Source organism: Canis aureus, chromosome 38, assembly GCF_053574225.1.
Source record: "Canis aureus isolate CA01 chromosome 38, VMU_Caureus_v.1.0, whole genome shotgun sequence".
Lineage (NCBI taxonomy): Eukaryota > Metazoa > Chordata > Mammalia > Carnivora > Canidae > Canis > Canis aureus.
Genome location: NC_135648.1, coordinates 3,214,168 through 3,241,825, shown reverse-complemented (window position 1 = coordinate 3,241,825; position 27,658 = coordinate 3,214,168). Strand labels below are relative to the sequence as shown.

At 41.5% G+C, this 27,658-nt stretch overlaps 1 protein-coding gene across 5 annotated transcripts in view; it reads right to left on the bottom strand.

Moving 5' to 3' along the window:
• The window catches only part of ATF6 (activating transcription factor 6), a 197,507-nt gene that overhangs the window by 14,500 nt on the left and 155,349 nt on the right, over positions 1 to 27,658 (bottom strand). The window lies entirely within an intron of this gene.

The following is a 27,658-nucleotide window of genomic DNA, read 5'->3' as shown; positions in this document are numbered from 1 at the left end:
CTGAATGTTATGTTCGTTAATTCAACAAACATTTATGAATTTTTACCATGTGCCAGGTACTGAAAATAGGGTAGTGAACAAAACAGCTTAATTCTTATAAAATGAGAGAGAAGATGGAAACAGAAAATAAGCAGAAAGAATGCTAAATAAGTGCTATGGAGGAAAACAAAAGCATGGAAGGTGGTTAGGGTAGGCGGGGAGGTGGAGAGGGGGATGCAGGTTTAGATGCAGCACCCAGGGTACCTCTCCTAGAAGGTGATCTCAAAGACCTCAGGAGGTGAGGGATGAGCCATGCAGCCATCAAGGGGAGAGTCACATGCATATCTGAGATTCGAGGAAGACATTTGGTGGAGAAGAGCAGCAAGTGATGGCAACAGGGGTGAGGACTGACTGGCAGGAGAAAACAGGGTTAGAACTGCAATTTGGGGAGTTGTTTGCAGACAAAGGACAGATGGCATCCTGAGACCAAATGGAATCACTCTTGGGGAAAGAATTATGGAAACACATGTGTCAAGAAAGAAGAGCATGAAGAGAAAAGGGAAGGTCTGTGATTTCATCAAATCACTGAGAGTATCTTTAACTGAGAACCAAACTCAATTTGTGTAACCAACCAACCTACCCACCTTCCTTCCTTCCCCAGTATATGAGCACTGACTACAAGCCAGGCACTGTTACAGACTCATAAACAGCAGATCCCAGTTTCTGTACCCAATTAGACCTAGGCAGTATTTTCTAAAGGAAAATGGACACACGATGGGTCATAAAACTATCAGTCAACATTTACTGAGTGCTTTGAACTGTGAGGAACTACAGAAGAAAATGGAGTTTCTTCACTTACATAGTTTACTGGCCTGTTGCAAAGCAGAATTTAAAGTATCTAAAACATGTGAAGTATCGGCAGTCCAAGGTGGCGGCACATGAAGACTCTGATCTCAACCTCCACCCATGGACAGGCTGTGTCATCATCTAAATAGAGAGCAGTTCCTCCTAAGGAAGCACTGAGGGTTGACAGAGCAGCTTCTGCACCATAAACAACAGAAGGAATTCACAAAGAGAGGGTGGGAGAGGGAGATGTGGCAATGATGGGAACCTCACCCCTGGCACAGTAACCTGCAGTAGGAAGGGATATCACTGAAGGGCCCCCATGCAGATTGGCCACCTTAGGACACAGTGAAAAAAATCCATTCACTAACTCTACAGTAGGAAGCTGCTGGACTCTCTCTGGGGTTAGAGGTGCAGCCAGTGCCATTTTCAATGTACCCGCCATCAAATCATAATAGCTCAGGTGGGAATAGGATCAGGCACTCCAGCCAACCTGCTAGGGTCACCCTAGTATGCCCTAGGATCACACCAGCTCCAGCTGTCCATCCCCTCAGGGTGACCCCAGCATGGCACCCCCGGGGATGTCTGGCTATACCTGATTCAGCTGTTCTGCCAAGAATGGCCCCAAAATGGAGCACCCAAGACCCCTAGCCCCTCAACTCCAGCCAGATGCCAAGGTGAACCCAACCCAGCATGCCAGGGGTCCCCCTACCCCCAGGTCTCAGCTCACACCAGCTCCAGCTGTCCTACCAGGGTGGCCTCAGCACAGAGTGCTCTGGGACTCCTTAGCTCATGCCTCCACTTCAGGACTGGTCATCCCACCAAGGTGATCCCAGCATGTAGTGTTCTGGGACACTCTAGCCCATGCCTGCTCTGGCGTAGGCTGGTCTGCCAAAGCTGCTAGGCATATCATACAAGGACACTCCCATACAAGGCCACTCCTTTAAGACCAGGAGAGATAGCTGCTCTGCCTAATTCTTAGAAACATACACAAATCAAGCAAAATGAGGAGACAGAGGAATACATTCCAAATGAAAGGATAACACAAAATGCCAGGAAAAAAGCCCTAATAAAAATGGAGAATAAGTAATTTACCTAACAAAAGAATTCAAAGTAATGGCTGTAAAGATGCTCACCAAACTTGGAAGAAGAATGGAGAACACAGAACTTTAACAAAGAGTCAGAAAATATAAGACAAAACTGATCAGAGCTGAAGAATACAATATCTGAAATGAAATACAACAGACAGAATCAATAGCAGATTAGATGAGAGAGAAGAATGCATCAATGATCTGGAAGAGAGAATAGTAGAAATCACCCAACCAGAACAATAAAAAGAAAAAAGCTTAAGAAAGAGTCGTTTAAGGGACTTGTAGCATTACGCACAACATTAAGCACACGAACACTCATCTCATAGGGGTCCCACAGGAAGAAAGAGCCAGGGCCTGAAGAAATAACGGCTGAAAACTCCCCTAACCTGGAGAAGGAAACACACATCGAGGTCCAGGAAGCAGAGAGAATCCAGAATATGATGAACCACAGATCCACACTAAGACATATTATAATAAAATGGCAAAAGTTAAAGAGAAAGTCTTAAGGCAGCAAGAGAAAAACAGATACAAGGAAACCACCATAACTACCAGCTGATTTGTCAGCAGAAACCCTGCAGGCCAGAAGAGAATGGCAGCATATATTTAAGATGCTGAAAAGGAAAAACTTACAGCCAAGAATACTCTAACCAGCGAGGCTATCAGTTAGAATTGAAGGATAGATAATTTCCCAGACAAGCAAAAACTAAAGGAGTTCATCACTTCTAAGGCAACTTTATAAGAAATGGTAAAGGGTCTTCTTTAAGCAGAAAAGGCCAAAACTAGAAATAAGAAAATATATGAAAGAAAAAGATCTCATTTGTCAAAGCAAATATATAGTAAAGGCAGTGGATCAGCCACTTAAAAAGCTACTCTGAAGGCTAAAAGACAAAAGTATGAAAATCACTGTAACTACAGTTAAGTGGCTAAAGTATATACAAAACAAAAATATGCAAAAATTGACATCAAAAACAAAATGTGGGGGAGGGGAGAGTAAAAACGTAGTGCTTTCTCAAGGAGTTCAAACTTTTTTTTTTTTTTAAGGAGTTCAAACTTAAGTGACTATCAGCTTATAACAGACTGCTATGTATGTGTAGGTTGATATACAGAAACCATAAGGGGAACACAAACCAAAAATCTACAATACACAGAAAAAAGAGAAAAGGACCCAAATATAACACTAAAGAAAACCATCAACCAACAAGGGAAAAGTCCAGGGGAAGAAGAAAATAACAGAAAAACTATAAAAGCAACAAAATGGTAATAGTAATAGTATGTACTTCTCAATAATTACTTTAAAATGAAAGTGGACTAAATGCTCCAATCAAAAGATGTAAGGTGACTAAATGGATTTAAAAAAACCCAAGACCCATCTATCTGCTGACTGAAAGAAACTCACTTCCGATCTAAAGACACACACAGATAGTGAAGGGATGGAGAAAGATAATAGAAAAAAAAAAAAAAAAAAAAGCTGGAGCAGTAATACTCAGATGAAACAGACTTTAAAACAAAGATTCTAACATAAGGCAAAAAAAAAAAAAAAAAAAAAAAAGTACTGCAAAATAAGTCAATCCAAGAAGGGTATAACATTTCTAACTGCTTATGCACCCAAAACAAAAGCATCAAAATATGTAAAGCAAATATTAACTAACCTAAAGGGAGAAATTGACAGTAATACAATAGTAGTAGGGGGACTTTATTAAAAGATTTTATTTATTTTTGAGAGACAGCATGTGAGTGGAGGGAGGGACAGGGGGGAGAAGGAGGGATAAGCAGACTCTGAGCTGAACTTGAGAGCCCGATGTGGAGCTCGATTTCACCACCCTAAGACCACAACCCGAGCTAAACTGAGAGTTGAACACTCAATTGATCGAGCCATCCAGGCACCCTTAGTAGGGAACTTTATTTTTAAAGATTTTATTTATTTATTCATGAGAGACACAGAGAGAGAGAGAGAGACAGACAGACATAGGCAGAGGGAGAAGCAGGCTCCCTGCAAGGGGCCTGATGCAGGATATGTTCCCAGGACCCCAGGATCACAACCCGAGCCAAAGATAGATGCTCAACCATTGAGCCACCCAGATGCACACTACCTCCTTTTTAAAGATTTTATTTACCTGGTAGGTAACTTTAATACCCCACTTACTTCAACAGATCATCCAAACAGAAAATCAATAAAAAGTCATTGGCCTTAAGTGACACATTAGACCAGATGGACTTAATAGATATATATAGAGAGAAGGGCACCTGGGTGGCTTAGTCAGTTGAGTGTCCCACTCTTTTTAATTTTTTTTTTTTAATTTATTTATGATAGAGAGAGAGAAAGAGAGAGAGGTAGAGACACAGGCAGAGGGAGAAGCAGGTTCCGTGCACCGGGAGCCCGACGTGGGACTCGATCCCGGGTCTCCAGGATCACGCCCTGGGCCAAAGGCAGGCGCCAAACCGCTGTGCCACCCAGGGATCCCCGAGTGTCCCACTCTTGATTTGGCTCACGTCACAATCTCAGAGTTGTGAGACTGAGGCCTCCCTTCAGGGAACCTTCGTTCACTGTTGAGGGGATCTAAACTGGTAAAGCCACCATGGAGAACAGTGTGGAAGTTCCCAAAAAATTAAAATTAGAACTACCATATGATCCAGCAATTCCACTTTTGAGTATTTGAAGAAAACAAAAACACCAATCTAAAGAGATGTATGTACCACCGTGTTCCACTGTAGCATTATTTTCAATAGCCAAGATATGGAAGCAACCTAAGTGTCCATCTATAGATGAATGGATAATGAAAATGTGGTACTTATATATAATGAGGTATTATCCAGCCATAAAAAAGAAGGCAGCCATGTTGCCATCTGTAACATGGATGATGCTTGAGGGTACTGTGTTTAGTGAGGACAGAGAAAGACAAATACTGTGTGATTTCACTTATATAGGGAATTTTAAAAACAAAAGAAATGAACAGAAAGAACAAAATAGAAACAGACTCACTGATAATATGAAACAAACTGTAACTGTTGGTTAACAGAAGGGAGAGGGATGGGGGTTGGTCAGGCAAAATAGGTGAAGGGATTAAGAGCTGCTACAAACTTACAGTATTACATAAATCCAGATGTAATGTACAGCATAAGGAATAGAGCCAATAATATTGCAGTAACTGTGCAGGTCATTTTGTAACGTATAAAAATATCAAATCACTATGATGTATGAAACTAATAGGATAGCATATGCCAGTTAACCTTCAATAAGAATATATTTTGAGGGCAGCCCCGGTGGCGCAGCGGTTTAGCGCTGCCTGCATCCCAGGGCGTGATCCTGGAGACCCTGGATCGAGTCCCACGTCAGGCTCTCTGTATGATGCCTGCTTGTGTCTCTGCCTCTCTGTCTCTGTCTCTGTCTCTATGAATAAATAAATAAAATCTTAAAAAAAAAAAGAAAAAGAAAAAAGAAAATATATTGATAAAATATCAAACAAGTGAATTTCCTCAGAAAGGTCTTTTAACACCAGAAGTAGCATCCCCACATCATGTAAGTCCTTTTCCTTCAAAACACTTGTTATGCATATAATAAGCACTGACGTGTTTACTTGTTTAATGATGGAGGTCTTCCTCACTAGATCGTCGACTCCAGAAAGTCGGGAAGGATGTCTGTCTGTCTTGGTCACCACCACTCATGGCCCAGGCTAGTATAGTGCCTGGCTCCCAGTAAACAATGAAAAGTACAGAAAATGACCTTAGTGTTAAAAGGCTGTCCTCTCATACTTGCTAGTTATGTCGTCAGGTAATACTGTGCTTTCTGAAAGTTCTACCATTTTTGGCTCCAACCTGAGAAAGTGCCATCCCGGAGTGGCTCCAGACAGGGTACTAGCAGCAAAGGATTTCTAGCATCCTCAAATACAAAAATAGTCCGTTAAAACCCTGTTTCTGAAGCACAGCCAAAGTCACTTCTCTTCAACCTCTAGTTTATATAATGAATTCCTCACCACAATCAACAATGACTCTAATTTTAAAAATTATTATTACTGAAACACAGTCGACGGACAGTAACAATGACTTTTAAAGGTGACCAGATGAAATTAATGCCCAGGAGGTTTTGTGGCCTTCACTACAGAGATCTAAGCTATATTTATGGTCAAGTTCCTACTTTTTCTCAAGTTCAGCTCCTCTAGAGCTTTTGATAATTTCCTAAGATAATTTCAGGAAATCTGGTCGATCTCATAATTGTTCGGAGACCTAATGGCATGAGGTTTGCTTTTCTCTGGATGTGCCTACTGTTTCCCTGAGAATGCTGCCCACAAACGTGAGTGGCTATTTCATGAGATCATAGAAGAGTTCTGCTTCATTGCTCTCAGACAACTCTCTTGAAAGATTACAAAGGATATGATTAACAAAATTATTACTCATTTCTTCAAACTGAGTTCCTGAACTACCAAACTGACATCTGATTATGTAATTTCAATTACTGTCCCCAAAACTGAAAATGAGTGAACTTCAGGTATGGGACCCATTCAAAGATTGGGTTGGGGTTAAAATTCATTGTGAAAGCCAAGGGAGCCAGACCTGAGACCTGGATCAATGATCCTATAGGCAGATTAAGGACCAAACCTCTGCCATTACTGCTACTGGGTCAGAAGGCACTCTCTCCTCTAAAAAACCATGGCTCTGAAGTTGCACTTCAAATCAATGTGTGGAAATTACATGTTCTTCTCAGAGCATTAAAATAGCTTTTTCTGCAATATTATTCTCTACAATAATGCTCTGCCCATTGTGTTGGTCAGATTCAGGTTCTAAAGGGAATCAATGAATATGAATTTTAGAGCATAAATGAACCTTAAAAGGATAACAAGGCCGGGCAGCCCGGGTAGCTCAGGGGTTTAGTGCCGCCTTCAGTCCAGGGCCTGATCCTGGAGACCTGGGATTGAGTCCTACGTCAGGCTCCCTGCATCGAGCCTGCTTCTTCCTCTGCCTGTGTCTCTGCCTCTCTCTCTCTCTCTGTGTCTCTCATGAATAAATAAATTTAAAAAAAAAAAAAGGATAACGAGGCCTCATATTACCAAACAACTCCCAGCCTATTAAAAACCCTAGCATACTTTTTATTCATCAGTGGAATCTAGTACTACAGATCTGGATTAAGTAGAGGATTCCTACTTCCTCCCTCCTCAAAAAAAAAAAAAAAAAAGGCCGGGGGGCAGGAGTAGAGGTAGGAGAGGTGGACATCAAGCTCACAAGTGAGTGTCCAGAACATCATTTGCCAGTCTGGGTGTGATTTTCTCCACTGAAATGTCAGAAGTTCTCAGTCTGCATTAAGCTTGGCTGCTTTTCAATCACAAAACGTTCAGAAAAGTCCAGGCATTTGAGAACACTCCTGTGTTTACTTCTCTCAGTTACTTATAACTGATAGTTCTGAAGGCTTACATAAGTGAAACCAAGGAAACAGGTCTTCATAAAGGTGTCTGGATTTATAAACAGTTTTTTGCTCCATTAAAGCTTTGTAACACGCAACCCAGCTTGTGGGCAAGTTTCACTGACAGCAGGCAAGGCCAAATATATATATTGAGAATCTGAGACTGCTAATTCTTAAATCTCATTCTTAGCTGAAATCTGGGTGTTGAGTCATTTAAGATTTTACTTCTTTGAAAATTAAAAAAAAAATTATGTCATAGATACCAAGTTCTTTGATAACAAGCAGGATTTTTAAAAAGTCTTAGTGAAAGATGAATGCAGATACCACTGATAGGAAATAGTCACAGAAAAAAAATCACTGCTGATTGCCTCATTCAGATCTTCCTGTAAACAGCTGAAGCTCACTTGGACAATTGCAGTGTTTGCTGCACTCTTGCAGATAGAGTAATCAGAATAGATTTTAGAAAAGATAGAAGAACGGATTTTCCATTTTGCTAGTTTTAAAAATCAATCTAGAAAAGTTGTCTAACAAAGGGGTGAGTAAGGATCCCTACATTATCTAGAGAAGAAGTACTGGAGGGATGCGTGGCTGAGGAGCTAGTAAGGTCACCACCACCAACAGTTAAGGCTCTCCTCTGCTGTGAACGGACATCCCAAACCAAACAAATTAGGAATGCACTGGCTGTTGCCCTTCTTCAGATACTCAAAAGAAATGGCTTAGCGACTATGAAATATTTTTGATCTCCATTAACACAAAGTAATTCGGAATATATGACTCTACACATCAGGTGATTCTTCGGTTCAGTGAATGCGGACACACTACTGTACACGTCCACGAACAGCACCACTTAGGAATCTTACAACAAATGCACTCTTTCCAAGAATTTATCATGATTTTGAATTATTATGAAGTGGGACACAGGCAAGCCATTGCTTGCTGTGGTCATACCACTATCCTCTGAGCCACAAAAATAAACTTTTCTTTTTAGCAGGGAAGCCATTTTCTCTTTCTGCTTCTATTCTTTGGGAAAATAACAGCACTCATGTTTACAAAACTCCTGAACCAATCCTGGTACTGTGGCTCTGTAGGCAAGAAGCCAAGTAGCATTTATGAAAATTTAAAGGTGAATTAACCCTAAAGTGCTCTGATCAACAAATGTCATCAATGTGCTCAGGAGCAAGCAGGAACAGAGAGGGAAGGAAAAAAACCCAGGGGAAAGTGTCTTGCTCTTATTTGGTTTACAAAGTGACCTCACAAAATCAAAGGAGTTTGTTTTTTAAACACAAGAGCTGCCACACTGAAAGTGACAAATGCTGAATGAAAAATGGGCATAACTGAGTAAGTGTCACATTCCAGTGCTCCCCTCAGCTGTGAAGATGACAAAGAGTGCTGGAAATGAAAACCTAAGCATGCTCCATCCCCCAAGGCCCTTGTGGAATGTATCTAACACATGCTCTGAGAATAGCTTCGAGGGCAAATTCCCAGAGATTCCTGGTTTCAACTAGGATGCTCAAAATCATAAGATTTTTTATCAAGGATGTCATTTTGATATTTTGAACTCCAGAGAATTTCTCATGCTCTCTCATGGAATGATTCCTAATAGGTGTCACTGATACAGCAAAAAACATCCTCTTTTTAGAGGGTCCACAGTTGTCTCCTAGCAGTGTTAACATCGGGGATAAAATGAATGAGGTTCTTCTCCAGACTACTCCTGCATGGTGAAACCTGCAGGTCTGGAGGCAGACACCCTGTAGCACCTTCTGTACCTTTGGGTGGGAGACCCAGGAAATGTGCTCATAAAAGCAAGAGGCTGAGGGCTCAGTGGGCCCTGGGAGGTATCGGGGCGGGAGGAGGGAGGGTGATGGTGGTGGTGCTGTGTGTGTGCTGCTTTCAGCGCTGATGTCCAACCAGGTTCCCAATTCGCTGTGACCATTCAGAGAACGAGCATGCACCAAGTGATCTCATCATAGTGTCTAGCTTTAAGTAGTTCACAATCAAGCTGGCAGGGGGAAAAGGGGATGAGAAACACAATTCAGAAAACAGGCTATGAAAAACTACAGGACAACAGAACTATGCACCTGCGAAGAACGGATGTTAACAAAAGGTGAGTTTGTTAGCAGGGCCCTGTCTGTTGCTGTGTTGTGAAGGATGATTGTAATTTCTCTGCACAAAGTCTCAGTAATAAATATAGACGGTGTTTTGGAAATGGCAAGACTTATTTGTACAATTCAAACACTGGCGGGTACAGTGACAGGAGTAACGGCCATAGTAAATTAAAGACACTTCAGTTCAAGCAAAGAAATGCCCAGAGCGGCCTTTCCGCACGTGCAGGTACCAAAGTCCTCAGGGAGAAGAATGGAAACAGGTAAGAGGAAGGTGGCTGAAGATGCTGTTTTATTTGGTCTTTAAATCAAAGTTTTGGTTGAGTTACTGACCAAATCCCAAGTTCAGTAATTAATCTGTCAGTCTTACTTTCTCAAGTTTTCTCTTCCTTGTTCTATCTATCCTGTCATGGCTTGCGGGTTCCCTTTGTCATGAGCCACCATGTAGCAGTGCAACAGGAATGGGGCTCACAAGCCTTATTCAAATTGTGGATTTAATGACTGTATTTGTGAAGGAGCTTGAAAGGCTGCCTCCTGCTCTTAAGGATATGTATACTACCTCCAAATAACTCCATCTTTTTTAAAAAAAGCTTTACTTAAGTACTCTCTACCCAACATGGGGCTCGAGTTCATGACCCTGAGATCAACAGCTGCATGCTCCTTCGACTGAACCAGCCAGGTGCCCCCACATAACTACTTTGCTCTCTGTAGAGGTAATTTCTAACAGGGAAATGCACGAGGCTGAGATACAATGCTAACCGCGGTATTTAACTCTGCCGAAACTGCTATACACAGGTGGACAAGCACTGGCCTGATTCATTGAGCTTCTTTTTTGATCTGACAGCCTGTGTGCATGTCCTTAATTCAGAATGGTGGGGCATGGGGCTGCTGTAGACAATACTTCCTTTCCTGACCCATGTGTCACCGTCCCTGATTTAGTTCCCTGGCTTCGCATGGCCTGGCCTTCTGGTTTGTTTGCCCCTTGGGCAACTCTGAGGAAGCAGCAGGCACAGTCTTTCTGCAGCCAAGACTGCGCAAGATGATCCTGCGATATAACACGGTAAGATAAAAAGCCTACATTTTGCACAAACATAAGGAAACCAAACACATGAGCATGGATAATCTAAGAGAAGAGAGGAGCTGCAGGAATGCACACGCATATAGTTTGTCCCCAGAACAAACTGTGGGCCCTGTACACATAGAACTGAGCAAATTACAAGGAAAGTGGTATCTCGTCCATTCTCTGATTGCTTCAAGATAAGCTAGAGCTGCATGGGACTCTGAAATGATGTAGCTCCTCATTTTAGAGGCTCAGAAACAGAAGGCCCAGAGACACCTACATTTATGTGAAGTTCTGTGACTTCGCTATTCCTGCTGCTTAGAGATAGACCACAGGCCAAAGGAAGGCTGGCCTAGAGCAACCAATGAAACGACTGTTTAAAAAGTTCATATTACATAAAAAGTGTTCATAATTAACTTGGTTTTATTTGAAACACTACGTATAACTTTTTCTTGATTTTGGCCCAGCTAGGCTCAATACTGAAAAAGCATGGACTGTGGATCAGAAGACCAGTGTCAGTTTAAGCTCGGACACTTCGAGGTCATGTCATTTTCCAGGGAAAAAATTTGCCTTGGGAAAAAAGAGAAGAGAAGAGAGAGGAGAGGAGAGGGGAGGGAAGGGGAGGGGAGGGGAGGGGAGAGGAGGGGAGAAGAAAAGAAATCTCTCCTTTTTTAACTTGTCTTCATTCATCAAATATTTACCAACTGCCTACGACATGCCAAGCTCGTTCTGTCCTCGAGAAGGGACTAAAACAGACCCAAGCATTTCTTCCCAGCAGTTCCTTCTAGGGGGCAGGGGGAGGCAGATGACAAACAAGAGAAATAACCAGAAGCTTAAAAATGACGAAGACCTGGAACAAAACTAAAGCATGGAGGAGGCAGAGGAGATGCTGGGGGCTAGACTGGAATTTTGGAAAGAGTGCTCTGGGGACGACTGATTAGTTCTAGACAATTTTTGGTGAGAAGGTAACTTTTTCATCAAGACCTAACAGGAAAAAAAAAAAAAAAAAAAAAAAGACCTAACAGAACCGAGGGGCGGTCAGTCCTGCAGGGGCCTGGGGAACGTCAAGGAGGCTGGTGTAACTATGCGGAGGGAGGGAGGGACGGAAGGAAGAAGAGGCCAGATGAGGCCAGAGACGGGACCAGGGGACCAGGACCCACGCGGGTCACACAAGATTTAGGCCTTTACTCTCCTTAAAGGAGATGCAACTGGGGCATCTAAGCAAGAGTATCCTGAATCAGCAGAATTTTATGAGAGCATTTTAGTGTCCTGCTTGTTTATTGCAAAGGGGGTGATAACCACTCATCTCTTCAAAGTTCTTCAGGATGAAATGTGATGATGTCTGTGGAAGATGTCCAGGCTATCAAGTGACAGCAAATGTAACTCACTGTTACTGTGTGGAGCTGGGGTGGCACAGAGGTGCCAGGCTTTGGAATCACGGACTGGGGTCTGGAGGCCTGCCTGTCTGCTGAGTAGCTAGCCGTGAGCTTTTTTAATTTCAGCAGTGAAAGTAGTCATACCTAACCTGCAGCGTGGCTTTGAGGGTCAAACTTATGTCAAGCACCTGACACAGCACGCAACATACGCCTCTCAGGGAGTAAGAACAAGAAGGTCCAGAGCACAGAAGGGCCTGGGAATCAGTGATCCTGAGCTCTAGCCTTAACTCTCCAAGGCTTCCTAGTCCTGCCTTCTCCATCTCCCCCCTGGATGGAGGGGACAGTGGCTGCCATTTCCTGGGGCGGTGTGAGGGTGGAGGAGTTAATGCTTGTGACGCCACCGGACTGACAAGATTCACTGCAGGCTGTTTCAACTGTTAATACAAGTGTGACGGAGACTTACATTAAGGAGACAGTGAAAGAATCCAGAGGAAGCTGTTGCACTGGAAACAATGTGGGATTTAATCTGTTTATCTTGAAAACATTATCCAGTCTTCTGAGTTTGAGTTAGTGTATGCAAAGGCAAGGAAAGGCAAACAGATTCTGGAGCAGCAGCTCTCTATCACCCAGTAGAAAGGGTTCCAGAAAGGAAGACTTGGCGGATATTAAGACTTTCTTTAAGTCCTTTTTTAGTGCTAAGAAAGCACTAGAAAATCTGGCAGGTTTCCTCTCTCTCTTTCATTTCTAGGATAAGTTATCCCAACTGGCCTCTTATAACTTAGTGCTTCTTACCAGAACCAGTGGCATCTCTTCTTTCTGAGCTTCTTCAATGAAAATCTTGGGGTCCTCCCTGAATAAAACAACTGGGACCACCACGTAGTGCATATAGGTCACCACTAATCTCCGTGAGAACCAGGCTGAGGGCTGAAAACTGGGTTGGTTTAGGACTTAGAAAATGCAGGCCACACACTTTCTTAAAAGAATCTACCTTTCTTGGGATTTTCTTTTTTTTTAAAGCAACACTTTAAAGCAGAGAAGGCCTGCCACTCAACGTCTTCCACAGAGCAGAGTTACTTTTACACTATTAGCTCATCTCATCAAAATAACACCAAACACAGAAAGCTACCCTAGACTGCAGCTGGGCATCACAAACCCCAAACAATTGTACAGTGTACCTATGTTTTTGCACTAACAGCCACTATGTAATCTTAACGGAGCTATGAATATGCTCAATTAACCTTTATTTTCTAAGCAGGAACTAAAATACCCAACTTAGTATGTATAGCACAGCAGCTCTCAATTAATAGACTATAATAAACAAGGGCTTTTCTCAGATAAATAAGGCAGGGCAGATGTTCTCCCAGTGGGAGTCTGTTCATAGGATCAATATGATTCAATTACATAAATATTTACTTAGCAGCTGTTAGTGTTGGGCACTGTGCTGGGTGCTGGAGAAACAGAGATGAGTAAGACCTGGCCCCTGATCAAGGCGTCTGCCACTCAGTGCAGGAGGCAGCTACGTAAACAGATAAAACATCAGCCTAAGTGTGATACGGGTGTGTGTATGGTGTGGTGTGTAGTGAGAACAAAGAGAAAGGGGCCTTCCCTTGCAGGGAGTGGGGGGGTGGGGGTCGGTGAAGAGATGACAAGGAAGGCTTTCTTAAGGAGGTGACACTTGAGCTGGACTCTGAAGGCTTCTTCAGCCTGGTTTGAGGTGGGGGAAATTCTGGAGAGGGATAAGCATTAGTAAATACATGAAGTCATGAGGCAACGTTCTGTGCAAGGTGCTGCTGAAGTATAAAGTGTGAGATGGAAAGTGGGAGTATGATGCTGGAGAGGTGAGAGGGGATCTTTGAACTTGCATACCCTAGACTGCTTGGGTCCAACATTTGGATGGCAGAGTACAAAAGAAAGTCTCCCCACCTCTCTTCTGCATATGCATCATTCCATGAACTCTCAACTCCTGCTTCAGCAGCTCCATGCTGCTGGATCTCTTTGTTATAGCAGAGTAGCGGGTATTTATAGACCACGGTGAAATATGAAGAAGTGATCAAACCTCCAGAACCTCTAGTAAATATTAAACACCTGACACATCACAGGCACTATCATAGAAGCTGGAGACAGATCAACAAAAAACTCTGCCCCCACGGCATTTGTATATGGTGGAGAAATGAGAATGAAAACATTTCAAAAAAAAAAAGAAGAAAGAAAAAGAGAAAGAAAAAGAAAAAGAAAAAGAAAAAGAAAAAGAAAAAGAAAAAGAAAAAGAAAAAGAAAAGAAAAGAAAAGAAAAGAAAAGAAAAGAAAAGAAAAGAAAAGAAGGGGAAGGGGAAGGGGAAGGGGAAAAAACAGTTTCACATAGGCACAGTACTATGAAGAAACCAAAGCAGGACAGTGAACAAATCACAGAGCTAAGGATGAGCTTCACAACTGAGTGCAGTACATTATCAGATTTCTCTGTAAAGCCAGACTCTATTTATAAAAAAAAAGGCGAACTAGAAGGAGGGTAAGGAGAGAGAAGTAATGTTATTTCTGGGAGGAACCTACTGGGAGTGGTTAGCACAATGGATGATGCTCCAGGAACAGAGGAGGGAACGTGAAAATTGTTGAGTGTGCCTCTTCCTCGGCCCCTTGGAAAACATGGGTTACCCTACGAACATGGGTTTAATGCTCTCAGTGGTAAAACGAGCTTATTGCTTGGAAAACAATGCATTGCAATTTATAACATGCTAAGTACCATGGAAACATATTTATTCTTTCCACAAGCATGTGAAAAATACAGAAAAAAAAATCACTGAGCTTAAGAACAAGGGGAAGAGCAATTAGAAGGGAGCTTAGAAGAAGAGAAACCGCCAAATCATAACTCCTTTGGAAAAAACTTCCAGTTGAACCCACACTCCTGAGAGTTATAGGACTTTACACAGAGGGTGTTGGCCATATATTCCCTTTAAAAAAGTCTTTGGGAAAATATGTGGTGCACCAAACAGGAGCTCTGCCAACACCACTAGGAAATATCTATAGACTGAAGGAGTCTGGGGAGTAACAGCATACCCATCCATGTACGTCTTTCTTCTAACAGAGCCCCTACTACATCAGTGGTTTTGATTCATGATAAAGAATTTCCTGCTACTACTTTGGCACTATTTTTATCCAACTTTATCAGAGGTTGGGTTGTGAAGTAGCTCTGTTAAAGGACCTACTTACCCACAATAACATCTCTGTGGTCTCTAAAATGTCCTTGGCACAGATGGGTGACAAAAAAGTATGTGCAAAGAAACTTTATATATATTCCAGAAAACCCAAGAACCAGAATGACTGCAATAACAATGGTCTAAAAGAATATATGAGCTTTTGGTAGGCTATAGATAAAGACAGGCAGGGGAGCGAGCCAAAATCATCCTCTGTAGCCATGAATGCTTAACATGAAACTGAAAGATCCATGGGACTCTGTACACAAGTATAGAAGTAGAAAGAATGGCTTGTAATCTTACTGAAAACACAATGATAACTGGATTGCTAGTTCAGGGAAGACTGACCCCATGCATTCCTTATAACAGGACAACAGGTAAGTAAATGTTTTCCATCTAAGCTCAGAGAGCTATGTACCTTGTGATAAATGGAGATGATTACAGAGTAACCATGTAGATCCCACTGTCCTTCAACATGACATTTGGGTTCATGAGGGATGCATTTCTCATGAACAAGTCTCTGAGGCTGAGGCAATAAAACGGACAAGACTGTATGCAAAGAGCTGAACAGGATCCTTTTAAAAATAAGGTCTATTATTAAATGGTAAAAAAAAAAGCAATGTGGTTTGGGCTGTTTTATTTGCCACCTTCTGTAGTGTCTTGTGTTCTCCTTAAGAATACATAGTCCTAACCTTTCTTCCGTGTCAAACTGTTACAAATTTACACCCAAAAGAGTGTGAAAACTCTTAACTGTTGTCTCTGCTCATCCTTGTTAAATCCAACCTTCATCTGCATGCAAGTCATTTTGTATAATGCCAGTTGATTAATCTTTCTCAAACAGCATTGTTATCATGTCCTTGGCCTTCGATGGTCCTTACTACATTGTGAAAAGTGCTGAAGGGATGCCTCTATAGGCAGTGCTCTGGAGCAGAGGAGTAAAACCAGCGAAGCAGTGAGCCATGTGGTGATCTAGGTTTCCAGAAAGATGGAAAGGCCTGACGCATGAATAAGCAGTCAGATCGAGGAAGAACAAGAACTGTGGGCTGGAGTGGAATGAGCAATGCAGCTAGGGCAGTGATGATACAGGAAATGAAGTTGGAGAGAGATGCACAGAGATCAACTGAGCTTTGGAGCCAAAGTTAGAAGCGTGGATTTTAATTACAGGTACAGCTCGTTCGTAAGGAGTTATAAGAGTAACTCAATAAGCTTTGTTGAACAGATGAATTATTAAAAGTCCATTCAGAACTACTTATTTTGTCAAATTAGGACTGAAGTTTACAATAGGATTTAAGAGGAAGAAAAACACTCTCTGGCATGTTGAACATGCTTAAACTGAAATCATCTTTACATTGAACAAAGTCTCCTGTTACTGAAACTGAGTAATGTCCCTCTTTCTAAGTCAAGGAAAAGAAAATGAAGTTACACATAAAAATTTCTAATTGTGTCTCAGACTTATGCTATCTCAATAAAGTGAATTAATAGCAAGTACCTGTAATTAAGATGCTTATAAATATTATATATACATATATTTTAGGATGGAGAGAGCTTCTTATATATTTTCTGAAAATAAAATCATCACTTGTTTGCATGATGGAATCACATAGTATTTTGTCTAAGCACACACAACTTCTGGATACTTCATGACCGAACAACAGATTCACTGACTATCACAGGCAGCCCCTAACATCACCCTCAGTGGACCCTGCATCCAGTATTCATACCCTTGGTACAATCCTATTGAGTGTGGGCTGTATTTAATGATTTCCTTCTAATGACTGAAATAGGTAAAAGTTGGTGGGATATCAAGTTTGAGATTAGGCTACAAAGAGACTGTGTTTTCCATCTGGAGCACTCTCTTGTCTGCTCATTCTGAGATGCCAAATGCCATGTAGTGAGCTGTCCTATGGAGAGGCTCGTATGGCAAGGAACTGAGGGAGGCCTCTGGCCAACAGCTAGTTAGAAAGCACCAACCTCAGTCCACCAGCTCATAAGGAATTGAATCCTAACAGTGACGATGTGAGCTTTCAGAATGAGACTGCAACCCCAGCTGGTGGCTTCAGTGCAGCCTCATGAGAGACCTGAAGCCAGAGGCACCCAGCTAAGATCTGATCCACAGGAGCTGTGAAATAATAAAGATGGTTGGTTCTAAGCAACAAAACTCTTGAGTAATTTACTACACAGCAGTATATCACTGATATATTGAACTACTGATACATTTTAAGGGAGAAGTCAACCAGTTAAATTGTTGACAGCAGCTGAAAGACATTTAAATTTCCTGAAATATATATATATATAATTACTTTATAACAACATGTTGACCTTAATAATATTTTTTAAACATTGAGTAATATTAGAGTTAGTTTGAAAGAGGATAGTAAAAAAAAAAACCCAAAAGGTTATATTAATGAAAAGATTTGGTCAGAAACTCAGAAATCCACTTTCAAAGTGGTAGAGCTCTAAGAGCAGATGTCAATGACTAGGTTCCAACAGGGCTACAGAAAAATCTAGGGATCGTTAGTGAATAAAAAATAAAGCCATAAAATAATGTTTTTAAAAACATGATAGTGGAATATAAATATACAAAATAAAATATGAATACTTGGTTAAGAAAATAGTGTGTACTGGCATTCCAATTTATTATTGCTTTTTGGTTTGGTGCAACTCAACCTCTTCAGGCCTCTGTTTCTTCCTACATAGAAGAGGAATAGTAAGAATTCTACATTTTAGAGTTGTAAACCACTCAGCACAAGCCAAATAATGTTGGTTTCTGTGACAATTATTATTTTCTGTTAAAAGAATTTCAGGTTATTTCACAGCTTGAGACACTTAGAAAGTTTAGCAGGAAGTTCAGGAAACCAAAATTTAACCAGAGCTAAGAATAAGGCTTGCTGAAGGAAGTAAGAAGACAAACCCACAGAATGAGTAAAAATATTTGCAAATCAGATATCTGATAAGAGACTTGTATCTAGGATATATAAAGAACTCTTACAATCCAGTAATAAAAAGACAAAATAACTGAAAAATGGACAAATGATTTGATGAGGTAGTTCTCCAAAGACGATATACAAGTGGCCAATAAACACACATGAAAAGATGCTCAACATTATCACCATGGGTAAAACACAAATGAAAACCATAACTGACATACCACACTTCACACTTGTAGGGTAGATATACTCATAAGAAAAGGAAAAAAAAGTGTTGTCAAGAATGACGAGAAAATGCAACCCCTGCACCCAACTGGTGGGCATGTGAAGCGTGTAGCTCCTGAGGCTGACACTTTGGCATTTACTTATTGATTCGTGTTGTTCATTACATACGCACAGGGTGCAGCCACTTCCATGACTGCATCAGCTGAATCAGAACAGGACATTAGCTGATCAGTGGATATAGAAAGTTTCCAAAATTTTCTACTTTACATTAATTATGAAGAACTTTGTGTTTCACAGTGAGAGAAAACGATTTTTGAAAGAAACATGGCAATATTCTCTTCATTAATATAAATACATTTTAATCCTCAAATGTTAAATCAGATATGCTATGGCTTAATATCTATTTAAGGGCAGCCCGGGTGGCTCAGCGGTTTAGTGTCACCTCCAGCGCAGGGCCTGATCCTGGAGACTGGAGATCGAGTCCCACATCGGGCTCCCTGCATGGAGCCTGCTTCTCCCTCTGCCTGTGTCTCTGCGTGTCTCTCTCTCTCGGATAGATAGATAGATAGATAGATAGATAGATAGATAGATAGATAGATAGATAGATAAAATCTTTAAAAAATTCTATTTGAGAAAGATTTTTTTTTAAAGAGAGGGCAAAAAAAGAGAGAGGGCAAGAGACTGAGGGCAGGGGGAGGGACAGGGAGGGAGAAAGGGAAGGAGGGAGTGGGGAGAGAGAGAGAGAGAGAGAGAATATGAATCCCAAGGAGACTCCATGTTCAGCATGGAACCAAGACAGGCCTTGATCTCGTGATTCTAAAATCATGACCTGAGCTGGAATCTAACTGACTGCACCACCCAGGCACCCTGAGAAATAGATTATTGAAACTAGGAAACTAACAAGGCCCTCGTAAAAATAGAAGCCAAAAATAATGATGACAAATTCCATGAGTATTTCCCTTGTTGCAACTTGAATGCCTAAACAGAGCTGTGTGGGAAAATATCATTGTTTAAAAACCACCAAAAACCTCAGTGGAAGGTGGAGATTTAATTCTTTGAGTTCATGGAAATTTATTGTCATCAAAAAAATAAACTCATGATTTATTGGCCTTCTAAGACATACAAACAACTTAAGTAAAAATAACTGTCATTAGCCTATCACATAGGAGTTACAGAATTTTGGAGCTCACAGGGGACTAAGGATCACCTACCTCAACCATCTCACTCTGCGGCCGGGGGCACCAAACTGAACTACTTGCTTACGGGTCACGCATCCGGTTGAGGGCTGATGTGCTTGCTTCGGCAGCACCTATACTAAAACCGGTTAAGGGCTGAGCAGGGCAAGAACTGGGGGCTTGGATCCTAAGTGTGGCTGCCCTCCTGCATGCTAGGCTGAGGCTCACCCTTTCTGAAGAGATGATAGTTCCTGTGTTTGCAGAGAGCAAATGAGCCTCAGGCGGAGGAGACATTCTTTAGGACCTTATGAACTTCTGAGAATATCAGCCATCACCTCGCCTCCCATCATCTGAGTTTTAGCAAATGGTTTAGGAAAGTAAGTTGTAAAAAAAAAAAAAAAAATGCTTCTTTTAGTGACATTAAGGCCAACTTCACGGTATTCCTCCTCAGCTTATTGTTCCCTTCCTCTCGACTCTTACATTTAACATTCTCTGATTATTCAAAATGCTGTTGATAGAAGGTTTTGGCCACTAAGCATCTGACTATCTTCCTATGTTTAGAGAATCTCCTATTTTATGAGACAGGGCTTACCTCCCCACTATATAAGTTCAAGTACCTGTGAGATAACAGGAAATATATATTGATCTCTGCCCTGGTTCCTGGCACAGAGTTCTTGAAACCTTGGAATTTCCTGGGTGACAGGAGTGTCTTTGGTTCTAATGAGGTGACTCTGGCTCCCCGCAGGGAGCCTGCTTCTCCCCTCTGCCTGTGTCTGCCTCTCTCTGTGTGTCTCTTGTGAATAAATAAATAAAATCTTAAAAAAAAAAAAAAAGGAAAATTATAGGTAGACCTCTGCCTTAGGTAAGCTCACAATAGAATAGAGCTTTTTATTTTTTTAACTTTTAGCTGCTTTTATCAATCAGCTTGGGCTCCTAGATGGGGGCCAGTCACCATAAAGACTGAGCCCTGATCAGAAGCCTGAAATTTTCAGCCCCACCCCCACTCTCTGGAGAAGGAGGAAGAGTTGAAGTGGAGTTAATGATGGATCATGCCTACACGATGAAGCCTTCACAAAAATCCCAGTATGGGGACCTCGGAGCTTCTAGGTTGTTAAACACATACAGACACCTGGAGGATGACACACCCCAACTCCACAGGAACAGAAGTTCCTGCACTTGGGACCCTCCCAGACGTCGCCCTAGGTGTCTCTTCATCTAGCTGTTCATTTGTATCTTTTATCATATCCCTTAACAGGTTGGTTAATGTAAGTGTTTCCTTGAGTTCTATGGGCTGTTTTAGCAAATAAATCAAATCTGAGGAGGGGGTCAGGAGAACCCCTGATTTATAGCCAATTCAGACAGAAGTTATGGGTAACCTGGGGACCTGCTACTTATGATTGGCATCTGGAGTGGTATGGGAGCAACCTCGTGGAACAGAGCTCTTCAATTCAGATCTGATGCTATCTCTAGGTAGATGGTGTCAGAATTCAGTTAAATTATAGGACATTGAGCTGGTGTCACAGAGAATTGTTTGGCATGGGGCACCCCCGCCCTAACACACACATTTGGTGACCAGAAGTGTTCTGAGTGTTCTACGTAAGTAGTAAAGGAGAAAATTATAGAAGAGAGAAGGTATAGGTTTTTCCAGTACAGTTCTCAGACTTTCCTGTCACTAGGGTGTGAGCACAGTCAATTAGATGCACCAGGCTCCAGATTACAAAGAAGTCATGGCCACAAAAACTCCTCTGGAGAGGATGGTGGCCCTGGTAGCACAAGTATCTCATGTGAAGAATCAGCCATCACACTGGCCCTGGAAGCAGAGTTTGGAATCCGTGTTATCAATGGGGCATGCTCTATGGGGTAATTTGGAGCTCTGTTTTTGCCTAACAAACCTCTCTGGCCTTCTTACAAATTTTGCTTAAGTTACCAAATTCTGCTTAAATACCCTGTTGCTCGAAACTAAAGAAAGCTGATGGATAAAAGCAGCTAAAAAAATAAAAAGCTCTATTATATTGTGAGCTTACCTAAGGCAGACATCCACCTATAATTTTCCTTTTTTTAAGATTTTATTTATTTATTCACAAGAGACACACACACACACACATACACACAGAGAGAGAGAGAGAGGGGCAGAGACACAGGCAGAGGGAGAAGCAGGCTCCCTGCGGGGAGCCCGATGCAGAACTCAATCCCAGGACTCCAGGACCACACCCTGAACCAAAGGCAAACGCTCACCCACTGAGGCATGCTGGCATCCCCTACCTATAATTTTCATATTAAATAGTGTATCAGCTCATGAAATGTTATCTAACATTAGTAGGTTCTTAGTAAAGGTGGACTCGAATTGGCTGTTTTGTACAAAGGTAGTACTTATTTGCTGTATGCTGCACGAGGCTCTGTGGAAGAGAAAGAAAAAGTAGCATGAACAGGGCAGTGCACCTGCTAGAATGTGTGAGCAGAGCACAATTAACAGAACTCAGCAGAGGGGGCAGGAGATTTTTCATGCTCATAGCCTAGTCCTTAGCCTAATAGAACTTCCCAGCTATCTTCATCTGACTGCAGACCTGTTTTCCTGGGAAAGCACATGGTCACATCTATACGATTGTTGACAGTAAATTCATTAGTGAGAAGACAGACTGTTACTGAGTGATATATTTTATTTTGAATGTAGAACTCAGCTATTGGTCTGGGACAGGCTAGTTTAGGGAAATGATTAACATTTATTTACTGGGAAATGTGCGGAGTTGAAAAAAAAAAAAAGGTATGTTTAAGTGCTATGGAAAAAAGCAGCCAAACTTTGAAATCCAATGCCTGCTATATTTGGATAGAATGAATTTATAAAACAGTGCCATAATGAGGTAAATTTATGAAGTCAAGGAAGCTGAAGCTTATGGGATCCCAATTTGTTTCTTCATATTTTAAGAGAGTTGGTTTAAAAAAAAAAAAAGTCTTTTGGTTTATCATGGAAACTCCAGGGAACTAGTGGGTGAACAGGTCTATCTTATAAGAATATAAATACATCATCTTTTTTTGTTGGCCAGCATCCAAATTATGTGCTTAACATTAAATACTGATAGATGACCAGAACATAAACACAGTAGCTGTTACTCTGAAATTATGGTAGCATAAACTGGTACTTAATCCTACTGTCTTCACTTCGTCACAAATGTGCGTCAGGGAAGGGCTGAAGACACATTAGGAGGGAATGCTGGGGCCGGAGAAAACTGAGGATTTCAGAAAGTTCAGTCAATTGCTCCCTCAATTTTCTTACCACTTCAGCTGTGAAACTGGGATAAAATTATGTCATGGAGACTCTGTGAGAACTAATGCGATTATCTTTGTTAAAGAACCCCAAAATGTTTCAGTCACAAAAAGAATGACTGAACCTGAATTTGCAAACTAGGAATTTAGGCAATGGATGGTTAAAAAGCATTTCGTTTGGGGAAAAAAACAACAAAACTCCAAAATATTTTACACTGTAATGTATATTTAGTGAATCTCATAAATGTTTAATTTTCTTTATTTTTACTCTCTCATTCTGGTAGAATAGCTCATATCTACATACTGTTTTTACTCATAATTTTGTACCATAACTTTTACATTTCTTAACCCTGGATATTTATCACTTTAAAATGGAGAAATCTACGTAAATATCTAATTGACAGGGTGGTCCCTGCTTCAAAAAACTGTACGGTGTGTGGCAGTGCTAATTATTTTGCATTCTCTAATGTATTATAATTTAGTTCAAAGTCATAGAGAATGAGGTGCTCTTCTCACAAAAGACAGAAATGTCTTCCAAGACATGCCTCGCTTTTCCTCACATCAAAAACTAGGTCATTCTGGTTCAAATATAAAAATGGTTTATGTTTTCAAAGACTATCCTTGGTGGTATAAAAAGCATTACCTCTCGGGGCACCTGGGTGGCCAGTCAGTTAGGTGCCTGACCCTGGATTCTGGCTCAGTCATGATCCCAGGGTCCTGAGATAGAGTCCCACATCTGGCTCCATACTGGGTGTGGATCATGCTTAAGATTCTCTCCCTCTGCCCTCCCTCTCCTCTCTAAAAAAAAAAGAACAAAAACCCAAAACCAAAAAACATTACCTTTCACATTTAACGTAAGCACTGTGCCTGGAGACATAAAGATCTGGGCTTCAGGTCACAGTTTCATCAGCCGTTTGCCTCCCCAAACCTATTTTCTTACCTGTATCATGAGGCTGCTGTGTTGCACTGTCCCTAAGCTGCCTTCCAGCTCTGAGATTCTCTTATCTACATATGTCCTGTTTGCCAGTGAGATAAGCTCCCTGGGGGCAGAGATCATATCCTAGGGTCCCTGTGCAACCTGCACGTTACGTAGCAGAGTGTGTGTGATGGATATTTGTAAACCTGAGCCACAAATGCATTACCCTGTAAAACAAACATGCAACCAGGTTGTCAAAGCTCAGAAAACTGAGCAATGATGGCAAATTAACCATTATTTAGTACTGACAATGGGGTATTACTGTCCTACCTTTCAGTCAAGCAAGTGCTCTAGGCAGTAAGAAGCTGGAAGAAATGACTAACAGGACAGTTTCTCTGAGAAGTACTCTGTCCTTCTGTCTCCATAAATCATCACAGTATTTCCAACTTTGAGACGTACTTTGTACTGTACGCTGCCACAGGCAGCACGGCAAGCAGCCCCTAAAATGCCCCCACCCTGCACCCTCCTGGTACTCACACCCTCGTGCAGTCCCCTTCTACAACAGCCCACGTGCAGTCTATGTAGTTTACTGCACGTGGGGGCAGTGATGGTATGTCACCTCCCCAACTAGGGTTAAAAGCCTGGCTTCTATCTAGGGAGTTCTCTCACTTGCTCACTTTCCTGCCCTCATGGGTCGGCTGCCCTCCTGGTGAGGAGCAGAAGGCTGCTGCCAGCAGTGAGTATGGGAACAGATCCTTCGGCCCCAGTTAAATCCTCAGCTCCACCAACAGCCTGACTACAACCTCACAAAGAGACCTGGAGCCAGACTCACCCCACTAAGCTGCTCCCACATCCCTGAGACCCAGAAACTGTGAAGTCATCAGTGTTTGTTTCAAACTGCTATTTCTCGAGGAGATGATTATAACTTTCTAACTGTTGTCTTTTAAAAAAGTATCACACCCTCTAATCCATCCTTGCTGTCAGGGAAATATTTGAAACATGATTCTACTTGTGCCTCTCCTCTGCCCAAAATCCTTTAGTAGCTCCCTATTACTCACAAGGTAAAATCAAAACCCTGCATCATGTCCTACAGGCCTTTGTGACCTGGCCTCCACTGGCCTCTCTGGCTTCCTCTGTACCTCAAGGCCTATCCATGCACTTTCAATCCCCCAAGTAAACTAACCAGTTTTCTTGTTCTGATATCTCTGTTTATACTGTTCCCTCTGCCCATCCAGAATGTTTCACATACTTGGGACAATCATATGAACCCTTCAGGAATCAGCTCAAAGATCACTCTGTGTGTGTGGATTTAATTGATTACATGTTCTCTTGGATACAAATGACAGTGCCCAGCTTGCCTAGAGGCTTTATACATTAATTCAATTCAACACATTTTGTTGAGCACCTACTGTATGTCAGGCACTTATTTTTTTTATAAGGCACTAGGAATAACAACAACAACAAAATTAAACAGGGTCCCTAACTTTAAAGAACCTACAGTTTAGAAGGTAAGTTAGACAATAAGCTACCGACTATAAATACAAATGCTACAAAAATAAGGGAGTCTAGAATATTCTGGGCAGTGGATGTGGGAGAGGGGCACCTAATCTATTCCATGGGCTTAGGAAAGCTATCCCTGAATGTTTGAGTAAGGGATTTAAGAAAAACTTCATCAAAAAGATGTTCATCAGGATAAAAACAGTCCAAACATCAGAATCAGGAAGCAGAATGGAAGAGACATGGCTTGGTAGTAATATACGTGAAAGAAGCCACCTGGGAAAAACACTTTGGTGTCATCACTCGAAGTACACTACACAGAATTGAGATACTCCATTATGCTCCTTATTCATAGCCCTCCATAAGAGGTGGAAAAACCAGAACCAATCTAGAAGAGAAAGACCAGAGTTGAGGGCCCAAGAATAATAGCTTCTGAAAACTGGAAGGCCTTGGTCTATGAAGACTCAGAGGATATAAAGAGTACAAGTAGTCTGTCACACTGAAGAAAGATTACTTTCAGACCTAATCTCGTTGACTTATAGGTAGAGTATGAAAGAGACAGAAGAGGAATAATTTACAAATTGCCAGCGCTATTTAAGGCAGGCAGTCTTCATCCTCCGAGGGGACTGTATCTAAAGTGGTTGGCCACAGACGGTGGCCAGACGGGACAGTGTGGCAGAAGAAAATCCTAACCCTGGAAGGGAGTTAGCATGGATGACTGTACCAAAGATACTTTTAACCTTGGTATTTTATGGCTTGATGACATGACTATTAATGAGTCTTTCTTTGTCCTAATCTATACCCTAGTGATACCAAGTGGATCACATTTCCCACAAGGTTCTGTCCTGTATGGTAAGTAGAATGAAAACAAGGACACTGGGTTTTGATATCTTCAAAAGAGGCTAACTGTATGGTCTTCCTAACAACTCTGCTCCTAGCAGCGAACTATTTTACAGTTCACATTTGTCTCATTATTTAATCTAAATCTTATGTTTAAGGCATGCAATTGTTTCTGTAAAATCTGTAATAAATATGGAAGAAAATATCTCTATGGATATTTGGTTAAGTTCAAAGGCATTTCTTGCCTGACGTACTCAAGATTCCCAAAGTGACAGCTCTAGCAATCTGTGTTCATATTTTCAACCGCAACATTGTAGACACAGAAAGATATGGATTTCTGAGGACTCTTTAACCTTTACTTGTAAAAGCCTAAGAAGAGGAGCAGTCTCCAATGTGAACAGAATTGCAGTGTTTTGACACATATATCCTCGAGACAATGCTACCCTATCACCCGTTATCAGCTACATCTTTAAATAGCAAGTCCCGAAAGAACTATGTGGCACTCCACAGAGAGTTAGGATCTCTAGTGTTTCCAGCTGGTTATCACTGCATAAGAGAGAACAGAGTTGAACCTATGCTTGTGAAGTAGTTCCTCAAAAAACAAAAACAAAAAACCCAGAAACTTGAGATTATGTGAAATGGTTCAATCTTCTGACTCACTACAAGGTCCTTGATTTTCCAGTACAAAGAAAAATCCATTCTGAGGAGCTTCGTATGTGTAAAATAAAGAAATAATTCAGATTTTGAACAGTTAGTAGGAACTTCAAACCAATTCTGTTGGCTTAAATAGATGCTGATCTCTAGCTTTTATTAGTCAAAAGCTAAACCATCTGTTTGAGTAGAAACAGATTTTTGCCACAAGGGAGACAGAGTGAAAGTGATCTCACTGAGAGCTGCCCGGCCTCAGAAGGTCAGTTAGGTGCAGCAGGCTCGGCAACTGGCTCCTTCGGGTCAAGGAAGTAAGAACTAATATCCTGGAAGATGCAGTGCAATCTGATTTGATGGAAACCTTTGGAGGCTCATGAAAGTTCCCAGTGATTAAAAAGTTTATTAGTAAATAGAATATGAAAAAAGACAATCTATTCGTGGAAAAAAAAAAAAAACTGACCTGGGCAACTGCCAATAAATCCTCAAAGCAGTATCACTCTCAACAAAGTGGCAAGTCTTCAGGTACAGAAAGGCAGATCCACCATTAATCTTGTCTTTTCCTTTTCAAAATTCTATTTCCAGACTTTGTAGAAGAGGGTTCGGAAAAGGCTACACCAAGTGGGGATAACCAAATGGTTTGGGAGGAGTTAAAAATGGTTACCCTGACAACTTCGCCCAGAGGAAACAAGGGTGGCAAGAAACAGCTCTGGGACATCTACTTTACCATCGTGCCATCAGCTTCTACTTCTCCCTCCTTCAGTTGCCAAGCGCAATAGATTTTCCCTATGAAATTCCTTTGGACAGTTTCCTTTTCTCTCCATTCCAGGCCTTTCACAACCTTACCCCCAAACTGGTGCAATGCATCCTAGCTCATCTTCCCTCCTAACTTTTTTTTTTTCCTCTTACAGACCTCAGCCAGATTAACAGTCTCTTACCAGAGCTTTCACAGTGTAATTTTTATGCTGGAGAGCTTAAAGTCACTTCCTTAACTTATTAATGACCTACATCATGTAGCTTTACTGCATCCCATGCAGTAAACACTATTGCTCATTCTCTTTGACATGAGTCCTCTCTTTACTGTCTCCTTCCACACATTTTATTCAGTCTCAACTTAGCACATGACAGAGTACCAAAGCAG